The sequence below is a fragment of the Pleurodeles waltl genome, chromosome 2_2 (genome assembly GCF_031143425.1).
Source record: "Pleurodeles waltl isolate 20211129_DDA chromosome 2_2, aPleWal1.hap1.20221129, whole genome shotgun sequence".
NCBI lineage: Eukaryota > Metazoa > Chordata > Amphibia > Caudata > Salamandridae > Pleurodeles > Pleurodeles waltl.
In genome coordinates, this window is record NC_090439.1 from 832,786,795 (window position 1) to 832,805,297 (window position 18,503).

Consider the following 18,503-nt stretch of genomic DNA (forward strand, 5'->3'; position numbering starts at 1 on the left):
ATCATTAGAAGTTGTTGAGGACGAGCTGGAAGCCATTTGTTCCCATTGCGTTGGAGGAATAAGGTAAGATTCTCCTCAGGGAGGGGGTTTTCTAAACAAAGAGGCATCGGGGTGAAAGGAAAGGGTTTTCCTTCCATCCCATGTCTCTTTGGAACATTCCTGCAGCACGATCGCACATGGTGCCGCGATCACGCAGCAGGAACGCCCACTAGAAACCAGGAATTTTGATTGTGTGTTTTGGCATCTTTGGGAAGGGGCCCCTTGAGGAAGTTTGCTCATCTTTGTGGAGCACGTATTTTGGCCATTTCTGTCCCTTGGGGGCAGATTGGCCTCTTTTATTTTGGACCACCTGCCGCCAAGGGGGGGGTTAAGAAACCATTAGACACCAGGGTTTTCAATTTGACCATGATTTTTGTGTATGGGGAATGGCCCCTTGAGGAAGGGTCGCTTCCCTTTGGGAAGCACTTATTTTGGCAATTTCTGCCCCCCTTAGAGGCACAAAGGCCTTTTTTAGGCCCATCTACACCCAAGGGGGGCAGAAACCACTGTACACCAAGGATTTGTGTATACCATGATTTTTGTGTTTGAGGAGTGGCCCACTGAGGAAGGGTCGCACCCCTTTGGTGAGCAAGAATTTTGGCCATTTCAGCCCCCTTAAAAAGGCTGATTGGCCTCTTTCTTTTAGGCCCATCTGCCCCCAAGTGGAGAAGAAATCATTAGACACCAGGGATTTGTATACAGCCATGATTTCTGTGTTTGGGGAGCAGACTGTTGAGGAAAGGGGAGCACATATTTGGGCCTTTGCTGCCCCCTTGAGGACAGATTGGCCTCTTTCTTTTTTGGCCCTTTTCCCCCAAGGGGGGCATAAACCACTCAACACCAGGGATTTGCCTATGGCCATGATTTTTGTATTTAGGGAGGGGCCCCTTGAGGAAGGATCACACCCCTTTGAAGACTAAGAATTTTCGCTGTTTCTGTCCCAGCTTGGGGGCAGATCAGCCTTATGCTTTTAGGCCCATCTGCTCCTAAATGGGGCAGAAGCCAGTGGACATCAGGGATTTTTTTTTGGGACAATACTGTTGTAGGAAGCGGCCCCTTGGGCAAAACTCGCTCCCCTGTTGGGAGTAAATGTTTTGGCCATATCCTTAGGCCCATCTGCTCCCCAGCTTTGTTGGTGGTGTGTGTGGACTGGCACATTATTTTAATTTTTGATTTTAATGTTGTATTTCTACTTTTTAATTTAGTGCAAAACTTTTAGCTTTTGATTCCTTAGCTGCGACTCATGCTTGCGGTTTCGGCAGTGGCAGATCTGCGGTTTGCATAGTAGCATGTGTTTAGTGAGCAAAACTTTTCTGTTCTGTTTAGTCCAAACGAGTATCATTGCCATGCATGAATGAGTTTTTTGTAAATGGTGTAATAATAGGAGCATATTTAACTTTTTTATTGGGTGTGAACTTCTCATTACATTTGTGCAATATGTGTATTGTGTTGCCTTATGTGTAATTTTATTTTGTTTTCACTTTTTAGTGGCATTTCGTTGGTGCTTGCTGTGTCTGTACCGAGTAGGTATTGGTGAGCCTAGCTGTCTCTGGCAAGTGAGTGGCATTGCTTTCGAGTATATAGGACTTTCTGATAAAGCCACACTTTGTTTATTACTTATTTTAAACTGTTGGTTGTTGTAAACTTGTTTGTCAAGTTACTTTTATTAGTAAGGATTATAGCTAGTCGCAAGATGACCGCTCAGCAGGTTGTTGGTATGCTTTTTTAAATCTTCCTCTGACCATGATTATGAGATTGACTCTGCATCTGAGGCAGAGGATGAGGTGCAAGATTCTGGCAGTGAATTTCCTGTCCAAGAGGAATCATCTGATGATTAGGTCACTCTCAGTGCGGATGAAGTGCCCGTTTTGGAGGAGGACCCTGATGTTCCGATAGTGCAGTAAGAGGCATCTGGATTGAAGCCTGGGGCTAAAAGGCCTCCCACTGGAAGAACTGAACTCTGGGTTCCCCCAACATGGTGCACCCAGCATTGCCTGCCTTTACTGGTGTTGCAGGGTGTAGTGTGAATAGTGAAAACTTTTTGCCTATTAATTGTCTTTCAGTTGTTATGGACGATGTATATTTGGGTGAGATTGTTAAGCAGACTAATTTGTATGCTGAACAGTATTTGAGTGACAACAGTGCCTAGACTTAAGCCCTGCTCTAGAGCTACCCAGTGGACTTCCACAAATCTGGAAGAGTCAAAGAAGTTCTTGAATTTAACCTTTTTGATGAGCTTGATAAGGAAGCCGTCACTGTCCTCATATTGGTCTACCAGTCCCTTGATGATGGCAGCCATATTTCCTGTAATCATGAGTCATGATGGGTATTTTCTTCTGCTTTGGATGCTACATTTTGTTGATAATGCTTTGGCGTTGCCAAAAATCACCTTGATTGTGACCGTCTTTTTATGATTCGGCCTGTCTTTGATCACTTTGTAGATTGGTTTTCCGAGATCCATGTTCCAGGGAAAGAAATAGTTGAGGACGAGTCTGTGTCCTTGTTCAAGGCCGTTTAGTTTTTAGGCAGTACATTCCTAGCAAGAAGAAATGTTATGGCATTAAGATGTATATGCTGTCGGAGAGTAGGGCTGGATATGTATATAAATTCCGGGTCTACAGTGGTAGGGATTCCATGATTGACCCCCCTGGTTGTCCATCCACTTTCGAAGTTAGTGAGAAAGTTGTGTGGGAACTTGGTAGAGGACTTGTATAACTTCCACACTGGTGTGCAATTGTTCAGAGAATTGTTCTAAAGAGACACTGTTGCTTCTGGCACGGTCTCCTCTAATCGTAAAGCTTATCCAAAGGACCTGGTGTAAAATATAAAAACTTGAGGGGACAGTGTAGTGCCTTACACAGTGATGAATTGCTAGCTGTGAAATTTCCAGACCGGAGGGATGTCTACATGATGACTATTATTCATGATGATAGTACTTCACCTGTGACTGCTGGGGTCAGGTTGCTAAAGTGTGCAAGCCTGGGCGCGTTTTAGACTACAATATGCAAATGGGTGGTGCAGACAGAGTAGATCAGAGGTTGAAACCTTACACTGCTGTTCGTAAGGCTTACATTTGAAATAAGAAGTTGGCTACCCATAGCTTCCATTTAGCACTCTTTAATGATTTTGGCGTGTTCAAGAATTGTTCTCCAGAGTCAAAGATTACTTTTGTTCAGTTTCAGGAGTCTATGATAGGCAGCCTTGTTGTAGTGGAACAGGCAAGTTTTCCTAGAGTTGGAGTGGTAGAAGATGTGGCTATACTGAAAGATCGCCACTTTGCTGATCACATTCCTCCCATGTCAAAAACAAAACAAAAACACAGTCGCTGTAACAGATGTAGAGTTTGTATGCGAAAAGGCATGCAGAAGGAGGGTCATATGCAATGCACTGATTCTCTTTCTAAACCTGGGCTGTGTGCACTTGTTTTAGAATGTACCATACACAAAAGTGTTTTTGGGAGCACCCGTGGGCATTACCTGGTCTGATTTGTTTTATACATATTTTTCAGTTTCACAGTTGGCATTAGTGTAATGTATTTAGTTAGAGCTGTTGTGTTTGTAGTTTTGTATTTACTTACAATTGGTTTAGGTTTTCTTTTTTGTTATAAAAAAATGTGATGCCGTGTGTGTGTGGACTGGTGCTTGGCTGGTTGTGTGCGTGGACTGGCGCTTGGATGGCAGTCTGCGTGGACTGGCACTTGGGAGGCAGTCTGCGTGGACTGGCACTTGGGAGGCAGTCTGCGTGGACTGGCACTTGGGAGGCAATCTGCGTGGACTGGCACTTGGGAGGCAGTCTGCGTGGACTGGAGCTTGACTGGTGGAGTGTGTGAGCTGGTATTTGACTGGTGGTGTGTGAACAGTGACTTGCTGCTGGCCACTACACACTGCTAGCAAACACCAGTCCACACTCTCCGTCAGCCTCTGTGATTGCTGTGTACAGCATGTCTGCATATGAAAGTGATGGGCCCTTGAATGCTGCTGTCTGCTGATGTGAATGTTTAATGTGCTGGGTCCATGGCTAGCGGCGTGATTGATCTTGTGTGTGTCCCATATGAAAGGTGTGTGAATGGACTCAAAAGCGGTTAGTGGCTTGACACGGCTTTACACCTCACGAGCTGTCTCACTGGTTCCGATTTTTTACTTTCCAAGTATTAACAGTATATTTAATTTATGTGAAATTTCTTATCAATAAAATTGTAGATACTGAACGATCACTCACCACCGTGCCAAATCCAACCAGTATGCTGTGTAAAAATAATGGGGTTAGCCACGAGACATATTTATTACATTTCTCTCAGTTGGCAAATTAACCCGTGGAAAAAACCTGCTCCTCTGTAATCAGGTGTCGAAGCACACCCCTGACATGCTAGGTGACATGATGAAGCATTCCACCTACTAGGTTGGTGGATGAGGGGTCTTTTTAACAAAACCTATGGGCATTTTTCCCACAGTTTGAGTGTTTAGGACATCACAGAAGTAAGAGACTTGGTAGTGTGCTCGCTTCTTGTATAGGGAAAATCTACCAATCCTAGATATGTTCAAAGACTAGACACCCAGAGGAGTACAGGGTGGTGTGCCACTTGTGGATCCCAAATAGTTTTCTTACCCAAAATGCCCTGCAAATGTCAAAATGTGACTAAAATGACACATTTTCCTTGCATTTCTGTGTCATATTTTTCCAGAAACAGAAATAAGCCACAAATTACCTACTACCCAGTGTACCCCTTGGTCTCCTGATAAAAATGATACCTCAATTGTGTGTTGAGTGCCCAAAATCCACAGCTAGACACACACTGCAAAAACCGAGTCAGTTTCCAGTGGAAAATGTGATGTGTCCATGTTGCATTTTGGGGCGTTTCCTATTGCAGGCGCTAGGCCTACCCACACAAGTGAGGTACCATTTTTGTTGGGAGACTTGGGGGAATGCTTGCTGGAAGGAAGCTTGGGGCTCCTCTCAGATACCAGTCCTTTGCACCACAGAAATGTGTGTGTTTTTTCACACAAACATTTTGAGGTTGCAGGGGATTCTGGGTAACAGAACCTGGTGAGAGATAAACAAGTCACTGTAGTAACACCTCCCACTCTGAGGTTTTAATCCAGAAAGTTTACTGCATCCAAGAGACCACAGTCAAACCAACAGTACGTTCAGTGTCTGTTCAAAGTACAACTGCCCGAAATTTCCCATAACATTCTGCTACCTAATTCCCAGCTCTCATAGGCACGAGCGTACGAGACTTACACATTACATTATCCTTTCCTCTTATAAATGACTATACATTTGTTGAGTTTAACTATAACTATCAAAATTTAAGAATGCATTTAGTACAATAGGTACAACCAAAAAAACTAAAGGAACTAAACAAAAAACAAACACACTAACACCAAAAACTGAAAGAAACTGGGAGATACCACATAAAACAGCATCTCGTATCAGAATAATTTTCAAATTAGCAAGTCAATCAAATAACCATTCTAAAAATTATAAGGAAATACATCATACATCAGCATTTCATATATGAATACTTTTCAATTAAATAAGTCATTCAAATATCAATTCTAAACTTAAAACGTTGAAAACTAGCAACTAAGAACAAGAAAGCCCTCATATCACCAATATCCCAGAGGTTTAATCCTTTGCCTACTGTTTTTACAGACATACAAATCTTGATTGTACTTGTATACACTTTTTGAGTTGACTACAGTTTCACTAAAAAATTTATCATTTTGATGAGAAGGAGAATGTATTGAACCATCCACTCTAACACAATCATCTTTGACCTTGACCGCCTCATCAACATTCCACAATATTAACCCTGACAGCATTCTCACATATTTTATCAATTATCACTGGCTCTGAAAACTTCTTCTCTCCTTTCCTTTTGTGAATAGGTATCTTAATTCTAATTTTATCCCCAACCTCCAACTGGTGGGAACAAAATATTTTTGATTTATCAAAATAATTCTTTTGTTTGTAGTGTACTTCTTGAACATTTTTCCTTACCATCCCGTAAACCTCTTTCCACTCACTATGTTTTACCCGCTTGGACATCCATCCAAGCGGGTAAAACATAGGGCAGAATTTTGGAAGAAGGTTTCTTACCATGCAACAACTCAAAAGGGGAAAACCTAGTGGATGAATGGGGAGTCGTGCGATAGAACCAAAGCATGGATAGTACTGCAATTCGAAAGTTTGAATTATTTGAAATAGCCCATTGTGCACAAATCCCCAATACACGATTCATGCATTCCACAAGATTATTTGTTTGTGGATAATAAGATTAACTCTTGATGTGCTTGACATCTCCCTCCTGCAAAAAAGTATCAAATTCATGACTTACAAATTGCACCCCATTGTCAGAAACAATGAATGATGGAAAACCCTCACGTAGAAACACATCTCTCAAAAAGTCAATCACACTCTTTGTTGCGGAATCACTTATGAATCTAATTTCTTAAAATTTGAAGTAATAATCAATGAAAACTACAGCAAATTTTAACAAAGCAGGTAACATGTTGAAAGGACCTATCAGGTCAATTCCCACTTTTTCATATGGTTTTGAAAGTAATTCAATAGGTTGTAAAGGTGGAGTTCTTACTGAGTCCTTTTTCACAACTGTTGCATATTACACACTCACTCACAAATTTCATCAACACATTGGTCAATTGATGGCCACCAAAACGTTTCACGTAACCTACGCTTTGTAAGTGTCTTACCTAGGTGACCTTCATGCGAACTATCAATAATCTTATGTCTAATGCTTTCTGGGGGTACAAACCTCTCATCAGCATGTCATCTTCAACCGACATTTCATCAGACACCTTTATAAAAGTCTGAAACTGAATTGGTACATTCCTTTCTTTAGGCCATCCACACCTTATAAATTTTATGACCTGTGTCAAAATTATGTCCTTAAACAATTCCTCCTTCCACTCATTTTCGCTCACATAACACATACCCTCTAAATCTATAGCTGCTATGAAACAATTGTCAACATCGTCTTCGACATCAATACCACATTCTTCATTAGTTGGAAACCCTGATAAAAAATGTGCTCAAATATTCTTGTTGCTAGGAATGTATTGAACTTTAAAATTGTACTGTAATAACTTAGTGGCCAATCTTGAAATACCCAGTGTCTGATATCTGACCTTGTCTCCTGTCAAAATAGTAACCAGAGGGCTATGATCTGTGCGTAATACAAACTTGTTACTCCACACATACAGATGAAATTTCCTAATGGCCCAGCCACACGCCAAAAGCTCCTTTTCAATGACTGAAAGATTTACTTCTGACCCCTCTCAAAACCCTTGACACATAACTCAAGGTATTTTCAACACCTTCCTTCACTTGAATCAAGATGGCACCCACACCAAAACTACCATTTAGATTCTCCAATTGTAGCTAACATTGCTGTTATTTTGGGTAGAGGGTGCACATCCACCCAAATGTGCTTGTTCAAACTGCGAAGATCAACACAAACTCTCAAGTCTCCATTTTTCGTCCTGGCAACCACCAAAGGAGAGCCATAGAGAGGATTCAAATACCTCAATAATGCCTTTCTCGCTCAATTCCTTTCTTTCTCTAGCTTGTCTCTCACACTGAATGGTACGCTCCTTAACTTATGCTTGACAGGCATGATGCCCTCCTTTACTTTTATTTGATGAGTAAACCTTTAATGGTGCCTAACTTCCCTGAAAACACTAGTGGGAACTCAGACACTTGCTCTTTGGTACTCAGTCTCAATACCATTAGAAAATAACCCTGATGAAACCAACCTAATATGTTTAATCCTTTTAATGCAACATACATTTTGCCAAAAATATTTCTATTTTTAAATTCAAGTACATCCTCAAAATAACCTGCTAATTCAATCTTTCTGCTTTTATACAACACCGGTGTTCTGTATGGTGCATTGAGGGATCTATCTCCCCAAACATCCTTAAATAATTCTTGAGTAGTCATTGTGATCCTAGCTCCCAAACCAACTAGCAATTTGATAACCTAGTCACTCAAGCGAGGGATTACTCATGGAGAGTAGCTTTTGTTGAATTGTTTTATCTGTGCATTTTGCAATGAATGATCTCTCACTAATTGATCACTAAATGCCTCAAATTGACAATCTGCTGCCAGTTTCCTGAGAGATGATATATACGTATCAACATCCTCTCCAATATTTTACTCTGTTTTGAAAAACTTGGGCCTGATTATCACCAAGCTAGGTTGAACATCAAACCTCAGTTCAAGTTTTTTTTTTAACCGTTTCAATATACTCAACTACTTCTGCTTCATTTAATACCAAAAGGTGGTAAGTGTTTGAATATAGACCTCCACTCTGTATTTGCACCTTCCATATGTAAAACAGGGTGTAAGAAAGAAGTAATTTTGAGAAATGCCCTCTAATTCACATGCTGGTATGCATACCCCAAATTCAGAGATGTGCAAATAACCACTGGTTCTAAACTCCATATCTTGTGCCCATTTCAGAAATACATAGGTTTCTACTATACACATTTTTCACTTTTGATATTTTACCAAATGAATTGCTGTATACCCGGTGCACAATGAAAAATCATTGCAAGGGGCAGGTCAGTTATTGGCTCTGGGCAGCTGGGTTCTTGAGAACCTACAATATATATATATATATATCTGCAACCAGAAGGGTCCAGAAAACGTACAAGTATATTATTTTTAAAAATCTGCCATACTTAGAAAAAGTTACAGATGAACATTTCCAGTATTACTTTCTATTGAAAAACCTTGAAGGATCTACACGAATGACCCCTTGCTGAATTCAGAATTGTGTCTATTTTTCAGAAAAATATAGCTTTCCGGGATCCACCATTGCTTTTACACCCATTTCTGTCACTAACTGGAAGGAGGATGAAAGCACAAGAAATAGGAAAAATGGTTATGTCCTAGTAAAATGCCAAAACTGTTGAAAATTTTGATTTTCTGATTCTAGTCAGCCTGTTCCTGAAAGCGGGGAAGATGGTGATTTTAGAACCGCAAACCCTTGATGCGTTTTTAAGGAGAAAAAAACTGATGCTTTCTTCTGCAGCACTTTATTCCCATTTCAACAAAACACCAAATTTAGCTGTATTTTGGCTTATTTCTCGGTCCCCACCAGGGGAATCCACAAACCCCGGGTACTTTTAGAATCACCAGGATGTTGGAAAAGAAGGATACAAATTTGGCGTGGATTGCATATGTGGACAAAATGTTATGGGGGGCCTAAGGGAGAACTACCTATAAAATAAAATAATTAAAAAAAAAGGCTTAGCACGAGGGGAAAAAGGCTTAGCAGCGAAGGGGTTAAACAGGTACAACATTGTATTAATCTTAACCCTTTCCCAGTTTACAGGGATTCCATTATGAAACGGATTAATTGATGTATTACAACTTGTTTTGCAAAAAGCTAAATCTCTCAAGCTTCTGGCTGTTAACAGCTTACTTACTACCTTTTTCATGCAAAGAAAGGAGAGAAGATGACCAAGACACTTTCAGAACGAATCCATCTTCAGAGCAAAACTGTGTGTAAAGCAAATCCAAGGCACAGTTGCAGGAACACAGCTTCTTCGGGTTTACTATGTCTAAGAAAACATCCAACACTGAATAAAAGGGACAGAATTGCCAGCTGAGTTTTGATGACATCATAAAGCAAGACAACAGATTTATGATGCCACAAAAGCCATCATCATGTGGTTATAGTTCCAGACCATAGGTGACACTAAACACCGGTGTTTCCTTATTTGGTACAATCTGATTCTCTTATTCTAATTCTAACATTTACAGAACATTTCAAGAGAGCACATCATATACATGTTCGTTGTCGTGGCCGAAAAGATTAACTACTTATACTAATAATCAGTTAAACAAGATTATTGGAAAATGTACCAATCGTTTTCCTTTGTATCAAATGTATTCCTTTGAATCAATGTTACTCGTTAACACTGAAGACAATATTCACAACATCGTGCTTCAAGGAACGAATTCAGGCGGTAGTTAAAGACAGGCAGGACTCACTCTTCTCCAACGGGGGTTTCTTCTAAGTCTAAGAGGTAAACAGTGTCAGGGCTGTAGGGTAGGAATTCCCACAAGCGAGAAATCGAAGCAGATTATATTTTAACAAAAAAGTATACCTTATTTTTTCTTTTTTCCAGAGCCTGCGTGTGTCCTCCTTTCCTTTGCTGCCATTCACCAAAGCACTACAGTTGTGATATGCAATCTGTGAAAAACAAAGATGGATCATATCGGAGACAGTCGGCATAGTCTGAAAGAGCCACGTGATTTCGTCGACCTAAAGAAGAGAGGTAACTTGTGACGGTGCCCTTAAAAACACCAACAGAAGTTTATATTTGCTCTCCATGTCATCAGCTGCGTGACAAAAATGCACCCCAACACTGGACCAGAGAAAGTAGCACCTACTGGCACACAGAAAAAAGCTATTAAGAGGAGTGTAATTACTAAGAAATCTGCTTTTGTTTCTCTAAGATGTCAGAAAAGCCGATAGTCAGGTGAGGATTACCTTTAACACTTACTCTGTATGTAAACGGTAAATGAGCTTCCACAGCAGGACTTCATACTGCTCTACAGCCAGTGCGAGCTAGGGCGAGTGACAACTGACAATATCAAAAGATGCAGGGCTGCACATTCCAAGGAACCTAGCCCAGTAACATTCCACAGTAGAAAATGGAGCATGACAGACTTCCCAGGCAAAATGGACAGAAGGGAAATGCAAAAACAGCAATCACACCCATAAACTTCCTCCTGCACAAAACTCCATCCGTTAGCAATGACAGAACAAATGGGGTAAACGAGTTCTCACGTCCGAGCATAATCTTTCCAATACAAAGTTCCTCTTGTCAATTTCAAAAAATCATCTTCCATTCCTAACTCATTCCCTTTCGATTTTTACACCAGTCTTCATCATTACATCGTGTTAGACCTGACAACCCCTAGGGCGGTGTCCTCCTAGACTTTTTGCCACACTCCTATTTTTGCGGGGTTCATTTCTTTTTGGCCTTAGGACTCTCTGCACTTTACCTCTGCTAACAAGTGGTAAGGCGCTTGTATTCTCTCCTTTAAACACAGTGAAATTGGCTTACACCCTATTGAAACATGTAATTTACTTGTAGGTCCCTAGTAAAGTAGTGCTACATGTACCCAGGGTCTGTAAATTAAATGCTACTAGTGAACCTGCAGCACTCACTGTGCCACACACCTTTTTAAACATGCCTCAGATCTGTCTTTCCAGCCTGTGTGTACAGTTTTAAACTGCCACTTCGACCTGGCAAATGTAACCTTCTGCCAAGCCTAAATCTGCCTATTTTTAATACATATAAATAGGACCACAAAAAAGAAGGAGCAGTGGAGGGCCAAATTATGCGGCAGGGTTGACTAAAGTACGTGGCACAATGCTCCACATTTTATGATAGTATTACTTCGTTATTTTGTGATTTTACATTTCTTAACAATATTTGGGCATAAATTGTACCTCACTAATATGTGAAAACATCCAAATAGCGCAATAAGCAACAGAAAGGTGACCAGTAATTCACTGCAAAGGGCCTTCCACTGCGCTGCAAGATATATCGCTCCGTTTTTAGTAACTTTTGAACCGTTTGAGCTAAAACAATTTTTTTGGTTAAAGTCTGGAGATTAAGTAGCAGATGATGGGAATGTGTGGCAAATGCAACAAACCTATATCTATTCGAAAAATGCAGCAGCCACAAAATCACATATTCCAGTGATCCTGCATAAAAGCCACCCCTAGAACAAGCCCTAAACAGCCAATAGAGCAGGGTGCGCTGAGTTTAAAACGTCAAACATCTACTTTTAAGTTTTACATGTCCTGGTGATGAAAAACTTTAAAATGTGTCTGTCACTATTGCAAGGCCTACCTCTCCCATAAGATAACAGTGGGTTACTTTAATACACTTAATAATTGATAACTTTTGTTTGGGAGCTGTTCGGAAAGTCATGTTTGGCATCTGAGGCATTGTAATTCAAACTCTTGTTTATGGCAAAGTCGGATTTACAATTCTGAAAATGCCACTTTTAGAAAGTTGGCATTTTCTGGTCTTAACCACTTGTTGTCTGCAGCCAGTTCTTGGGACACATGACTAGATGTAGTTAGCATTTGGCCTCTGTGTGTTCCTCCCAAACAGCATCGCAATAGAGTCTCTTGATGTTGGCAGGATGGGCCATCTCTGGCAGTAAGGGGGTGAGAGGACACAGCTGTCACCTACCACACTTGCACTTCAAAAGCACTGGCCCAGCTCATACACACAAAAAACTTCACACTAGCCTATTTTGCCCACAGACAGACTGGCACGGACACAGAAGATTCCAGACACCTCTGTGGGGGGGGGGGGGGGGCAGGGGGGGGGGAAATAACTCCAGAAATGTCTCCAACTTCAAAGTGGGACCAGGTATCAACTCACTCTTCAGTACACTTTTGGACCCGTTGATACAACAATAGATGGATGCTCTGCTGCTTGAAGCCTGCCCTGCTTGCTGAGAAGGAAGACTGGGCCTGCTTCCTTCATCTCAGGCCCAGTCCTTTACATCCGCATATTGGGTGGTTACTTTGAACTGATTTATTTGTTGCTGTGCATTGAGCAATTCTATGTCTGCCCCATACTCTTCCTCTGTGGGGGAATCAATTGCCTAGACAGGGCCCTTCAGTATGCACATTTACTTACAAATGCATTGAATATACAAGGGGAATTAACAAAAAAAAAAAATCTGAAGAAGTAGAATTCTAAGGGCTACTTCATATCTACCAAATTGAAACATTCCATAAAGGTATAGGAAGAATTAATTTTGTTTTAAAAGAAGATTTAGCTTAATTGTTAAAAAGGTTTTCCTTTCAGTAGTATTCAGAGACTCTCCAGCTCTAACTAACCCTTTTCCTACTACATCTAGTACCTCGCTGGCCCCAGATCCAAGCTCCTTATTCAAGTTGGATTCCTGGCAGAAGGGACAGTAAACACAGCTGCACTGCACATCACGTTTATCTTAGTCTAGGTATTTTGTAATTATTTACACCTGTAACGGGTGCCTGGTCGTTAAAAAAAAAAAGAGAGCAAGAGAAAGTGTTTGTGTTGTGGTACATAATGTTCTTGGAACAACACAAGCTGAGCAAGTGGTGATGTCGCTCACTTGTAGAGCAATGGCTGTTTTGAATCTGATGGGAAAAAAACTGGCAGCTGCTGAAGCGAGATGAGAAAACATAACCGGACGGAGATACAGCCAAGAAGGATGACTAACCATCACCCGACCTCACCTGCACATAAAGGAGAACATTCACAGGAATAGTTCTAGTGTAGAATGGACTTTCTTTGTGGTGTTTTAGAGGAAGGTCCTAGGTCTTTGAAATCCTGATCTAGATTGTCACTCCTAACAGCAATGAGGCATTGTAAGGGTAGAGGTGGGCCTCTTACAGTACACTTGAGTTAAGCAACAAAACTGGAAGGTATTACTGCTTTCCACGTTAGGTATTGACCACCATGACATAGGACAGCACAAATGAAATAATGCATTCTTTTAAGAGGTGACCTAGCTTGGTCAACCTGCTATTTTCTCAAAAGCCTAGGAAAAGTGTAGGACTGGAGGGACACTGTTTACTCACAAAACTGAGCTACAAAAAATGGTAACCAGGTTTCCAAAATAGTTCGGCCCACCAGATGGCTGCTCAGTGAGAGGGCTCTGCCAGCCGAATTTGCTATCCTCCATCATCTGACGGCCAGCGGGCACTTAACGTGCATCCACTGGGACACCAGTCTTATTGCAGACTAAATACTTCCCCCGAGCTACTTTCTGAGACTCTTGAATTGCCCACTAAGCTACCCTGAGGGAGAATCCTCTGCATCGGTTTCCCAGGCCAGCGCTCACTTTGGCCCATCGAGCCCACAGGCCCCCTGTCAGAGAGCTCGGGCCCTTTGGTGGAGTACCACGGGGAATACTACTTCCCCCCCGCACCACTGTGACAAGGAACGACTAGCGGCTACTGCTGCTCAGGGCTCTTGGAGCGCACTGGGCGGGCTGCAGGACCTTGTGGGCTGAGGGGGCCGTTCGGCAGAGTGTGCTCAGTGATGGGGATATGAGCGGGGACTACCTCCCCAGACCCCCAACACTGCTGGCCCCCTGCTCACCCCCCTCACCCCACCGTGCCTGACCACACATGTGGGCGCATAGTGCGCCATTAAAAATCAACTGAGGTGCACCCAACCGTCGAGACCTGGTAAAGAACATCAGACTGGGCCCACAAGTTCACTGTTGGTGAGTGCAGCTTCCCCTTTGCTGTGCTCCTTGCTTGTCTTTTTGCTGCTGTACACCGCCTGCTGCAATGACCACATGCTGGGACTACCTCCTTAGTGCACAGCCCCCCCCTACTGCTCCCTGCAACCACCTATTGTGAAGCCTGGGCCCCCTTGGAGGATCGGCAGCACCTGTCCTAGTGCCTAGGTGTACGAAGCTGGCTTTTTATATGACATATCAAAATTATCTATATCGTCCCCTTTTGGACAGGGGCTTGCTCTAGCAATCCCAGGTGCTCTTTTATAGGGTAGGGTGGTCAAGCAGCCTTGGGCTTATCAGAGAGGACAGGCCTAAAAAAAATCATAAAAATGTAACTAAATCTGCAGGTCGAGTATCTTGAATAATCTATTCAACCATATCTGTAACGTACTTGACCCATAAACGGGTCTCAATTGTGTGATCCTAAGCAAATATTTCACTTTACAGAGTCAAATTTTTCCTCAGTCTCACATGGGTGTACCATCTAATATGTGAGCTCAGCATTTCTGCTGTACAAAACACTTCTTTGTTTGATAAAATGGACTATTTGCTCCATGTATAAAAAAGATCTAGCCCACATATGGGGTACACATGATCTATTACTTGCCTATTAGTTTACTAATAACATTGCTACCAGGGCAGGAGTGTTTCTATGTTTAGATTTACATAGTCATTTTTAACAAATATATTACTTATGCATGATTGGTTGCACACTGTCATTTACAGACATAACATTTCCTTGAAATGTCCAAAAAACCTTCCCATTAACTTGCAGCTTTATTATAAAACCATATAATGTATTAACAAATTTGTGAAAAACAGGTTTCAGAAAACATTTATTCTTTGCACATCACCAAGTAAAGTTTTCGGATTTGTTTTCCTATTCAATTCTTTTTTCATCACACAGAAGTATTAACAAAGGTCTTTCACAACTACTGAAATATATTTTGAAATGTTTGTACAGGTGACTTAGCTACTTAAATGTTGTGTGTTAGGAAAAAACTGACAAAATCCTGGAATGCTGCAGTTAGAAGGAAAATTAATTGTAAGACCAACTGACTTTTGACCTCGGTCTCTGAACACAGAGCAAATGTGACAAAAAAAATATTTAAAGCCCTCCTTCACTTTCTGACTGAACAGAAAACCTGTTCTTTGTTGACTTGCCATAAGAGTTGAGTAGGTTCTAAAAATAGCTTGCACTATGGGTGAGTAGAATTTTCGAGACCTGGAGGTGTGTTAGCTATTTACACATACACAGATAGCTAATAAATTTGACAAAATTGAAAAAGGAGATCCCCACCAATTTACAAAAATAACAAGTATCTTTATACGTGTTCTGCCACCCGAATCAATAGAATGAGGTATGTTTTGCAAGAAAAATCTTTACAGTGTTGAAAAGTCAACAATGCAATTTCTGAAAAGCTGCAATGTTATTGTATGGAGAGAAAAACAACTACTGCATTCAGAAATAGTACAGCGACTTACAGGACCAATCTCCTGGACTTAAGACTGGGCAAGGGTCACGACCTCACCAACAAGTCACATCTGGCAGCAATGATGCGGCCATATGCAGGTCATCCTGTTGGGTGGGGTGTCTTAAGCACCTCTCCCAGAGCAGGCTTGGTTTATGACCACCCAAGAGCAAAGCCTCTCACCTTTGGGGAGACAGACTCATGTCTGGTGGTGGCAGGCTGGCTAAATATTGGTCAGTCCCCACATGGGTAGATGGTAGGTTTTCAGAGGGAACCTCTAAAGTGCCCTCTGGGTGCATGTATTAATAAATCCATCACTGGCATCAGTGAGGGATTTTTTTAATGTGAGATTTTTGATACCAAACATTCCTATATTCAGTGAAGCCATCATGTAGCTGGGGAACTCGTGTTGACCAGTGTCTAGCACATGTACCCTAAAATGACTTTCCTGCCCACTCACTATGTCTAAGAATCGACAAAGACATAGCAGGGGCATATTTGGTCATGCAGATTTGTCCCCACATGCAATATACTGCACCCTGCCTTAGGATGGGAAGGCCAGGGGACCCTCTTTGGTGCCTTGACCCTAGGTACCAGGGATACCATTTACTAGGGACTTACAGGGAAGGCAACAGTATTGACAACTGGGGAACAATTGCACAGTTTTAGGGAAAGAGGTCTGGCACTGGCGACCTGGTTAAATGGAACCCAGTGTACTTTCAGCCAAAATAGCAATGAATACTAGCAAAAAGTGGGGGTGACCATGTCAAAAAGGGGCACTTTCCTACACAACACACCTCCAAATGAAAGTGAATGAGACTAACCTTAACCAAGAGAGTCTTGATTGCCTAAGTGGTAAAACCGTCAAAGGCCATCGACATTGGCATGGTCAGTTCCAGATCTGTGTTGCACTGTAAAGTCCATTCCCTGCAGGAAGATGGACTACCTACAAACAGTTTGGGAATTTTACCTCTCATTTGCATCAGCCATCTGAGCGGCCTGTGGTCAGTTTGAACAAGGAAGTGAGAAGCAAACTCAACTTCTCATCTTCTTCAGGAACCAGACCACAGCAAAGCCTTCCCTTCTCAGTGGCACTCCAACACTTCTCTCTGGGGAGTAATCTCCTGCTAATGAAAGCAACAGGTTGGCCATGGCCATCATCGTTGGTCTTGGATAGGACCACTCCTATCCCATATTCAGAGGTATCCGTCTGCCCTATGAATTGCTTGGAATAATATGGATTTTTGTCAAAAGTATTTTGATAGCACACTGTCCAGTTTACATTCTTTGGAATCTTTTTGGAGGGCAATTCGGTGAGAGGGTGCCACAATACCACTTCACAAACCTCCTGTAATACCCAGTCAAGCCAATGATTGCCCTGACTTGGGTCTGGGTTGTTGGAGCTTCCCAGTCTTGAATTGTCTGGATCGCCGGTTGCAGTGGTTGAAACTCGGTCTCCCATGTACCAGGTGACCCAAGTATACAACCTTGCCCTTCCCTATCTGGCACTTGCTTGCCTTAACAGTGAGGCGTGTACTTTGCAGAGCTTCATGAACTTTGCCAAGGTGGATCAGGTGATCCTGCCAAGTGGGGCTAAAGACAGCAGTATGCTGCACTAAATGCATTCAACCCAGCAAGGACTTTATTTACCAACCTTTGGAAGGTGTCAGGGGCATTCTTTAAACCAAATGGCATAACAGTGAACTGATAATGCCCATCCGGGGTCGAGAATGCTGATCTTTCTTTTGCTCCGGGGGTCAGATCAATCTGCCAGTACCCAGATGTCAAATCAAAATTACTGTGAAATGTGGCTGCCCTAACCTGTCAATCAACTCATCTGCCCTTGCAATAGGATGTGCATCTGTCTTAGTTACAGCACTGAAACCTCAATAGTCCATACTAAACCTCAGCTCTAGCTTACCTCCCTTGGAATGAGGTTTGGGGACTAGGACCACTGGGCTGTCCCATAGACTGTCAGAGGGCTCAATTAACCCTAAAACCAGCATCATGCTTACTTCAGCTCCAATGCTATCCTTCGCTTGGTCAGACTGTCTGTATATTATGCTTTAGACAAGCAGATGGTCACCAGTGTCCACATCATGGACACTCCAGTTAACCTGACCAGGGGGTGAGGGAAAAGAGCTCAGCATACTGCTGTAGGACCTGCCTGCAGTCAGCTTGCTGCTGGGCAGTAAGGGTGTCTGAAAAGATCACCCTATCAACTGACCCATTTTTGGGGCTATGGGAGAGGAAGCCAGGGACAAATTCCCTGTCTACTTCCTGATCCTCACCAGTAACCATCAGCATGGCCACATCAGCCCTGTCATGGAAGAGCTTTAGGCGGTTCACATAGATTATCCTGTGAGCGTTCCCTGGAGTGCCTAGATCAATCAGATGGGTGACCTAACTCTTCTACTCAAGGATAGGATAAGGGCCCCTCCATTTGTCCTGTAGTGCCCTGTGAGTCATAGGCTCAAGTACCTATACCTTCTGCCCTGTATGGAAGTCCACCATGTCAGCCTTTTGATCATACTAGAGCTGCTGGAGCTCTTGGCTGGCCTCAAGATTGTTGGATGCTTTTTACACTCAGCCATACTTGAATGCAGACCAAGCACATAGTCCACATTGTCTGGTGTGGGCTCTTTGAGAGATCTCTCCCAGCCTTCCCTCACTATACACAGTGGTCCCCTT

The 18,503-nt window shown here is 42.3% G+C and overlaps 1 protein-coding gene across 8 annotated transcripts in view; it reads right to left on the reverse strand.

Annotated features, from left to right (window-relative positions):
* C2_2H8orf88 (chromosome 2_2 C8orf88 homolog) overlaps nt 1–18,503 on the reverse strand; it is a 443,912-nt gene that overhangs the window by 363,809 nt on the left and 61,600 nt on the right. For 6 of the 8 annotated variants that reach the window (XM_069218970.1, XM_069218974.1, XM_069218968.1 and 3 more), the window contains exon 2: nt 10,179–10,264. The exons of 1 other annotated variant lie outside the window; for it this stretch is intronic. The gene's annotated coding sequence lies outside the window, so the exon portion shown is untranslated. Of the gene's footprint in view, nt 1–9,933; nt 10,091–10,178; nt 10,265–18,503 lie in introns of all 8 variants that reach the window. One more of the 8 variants, XM_069218969.1, reaches the window with a different exon arrangement.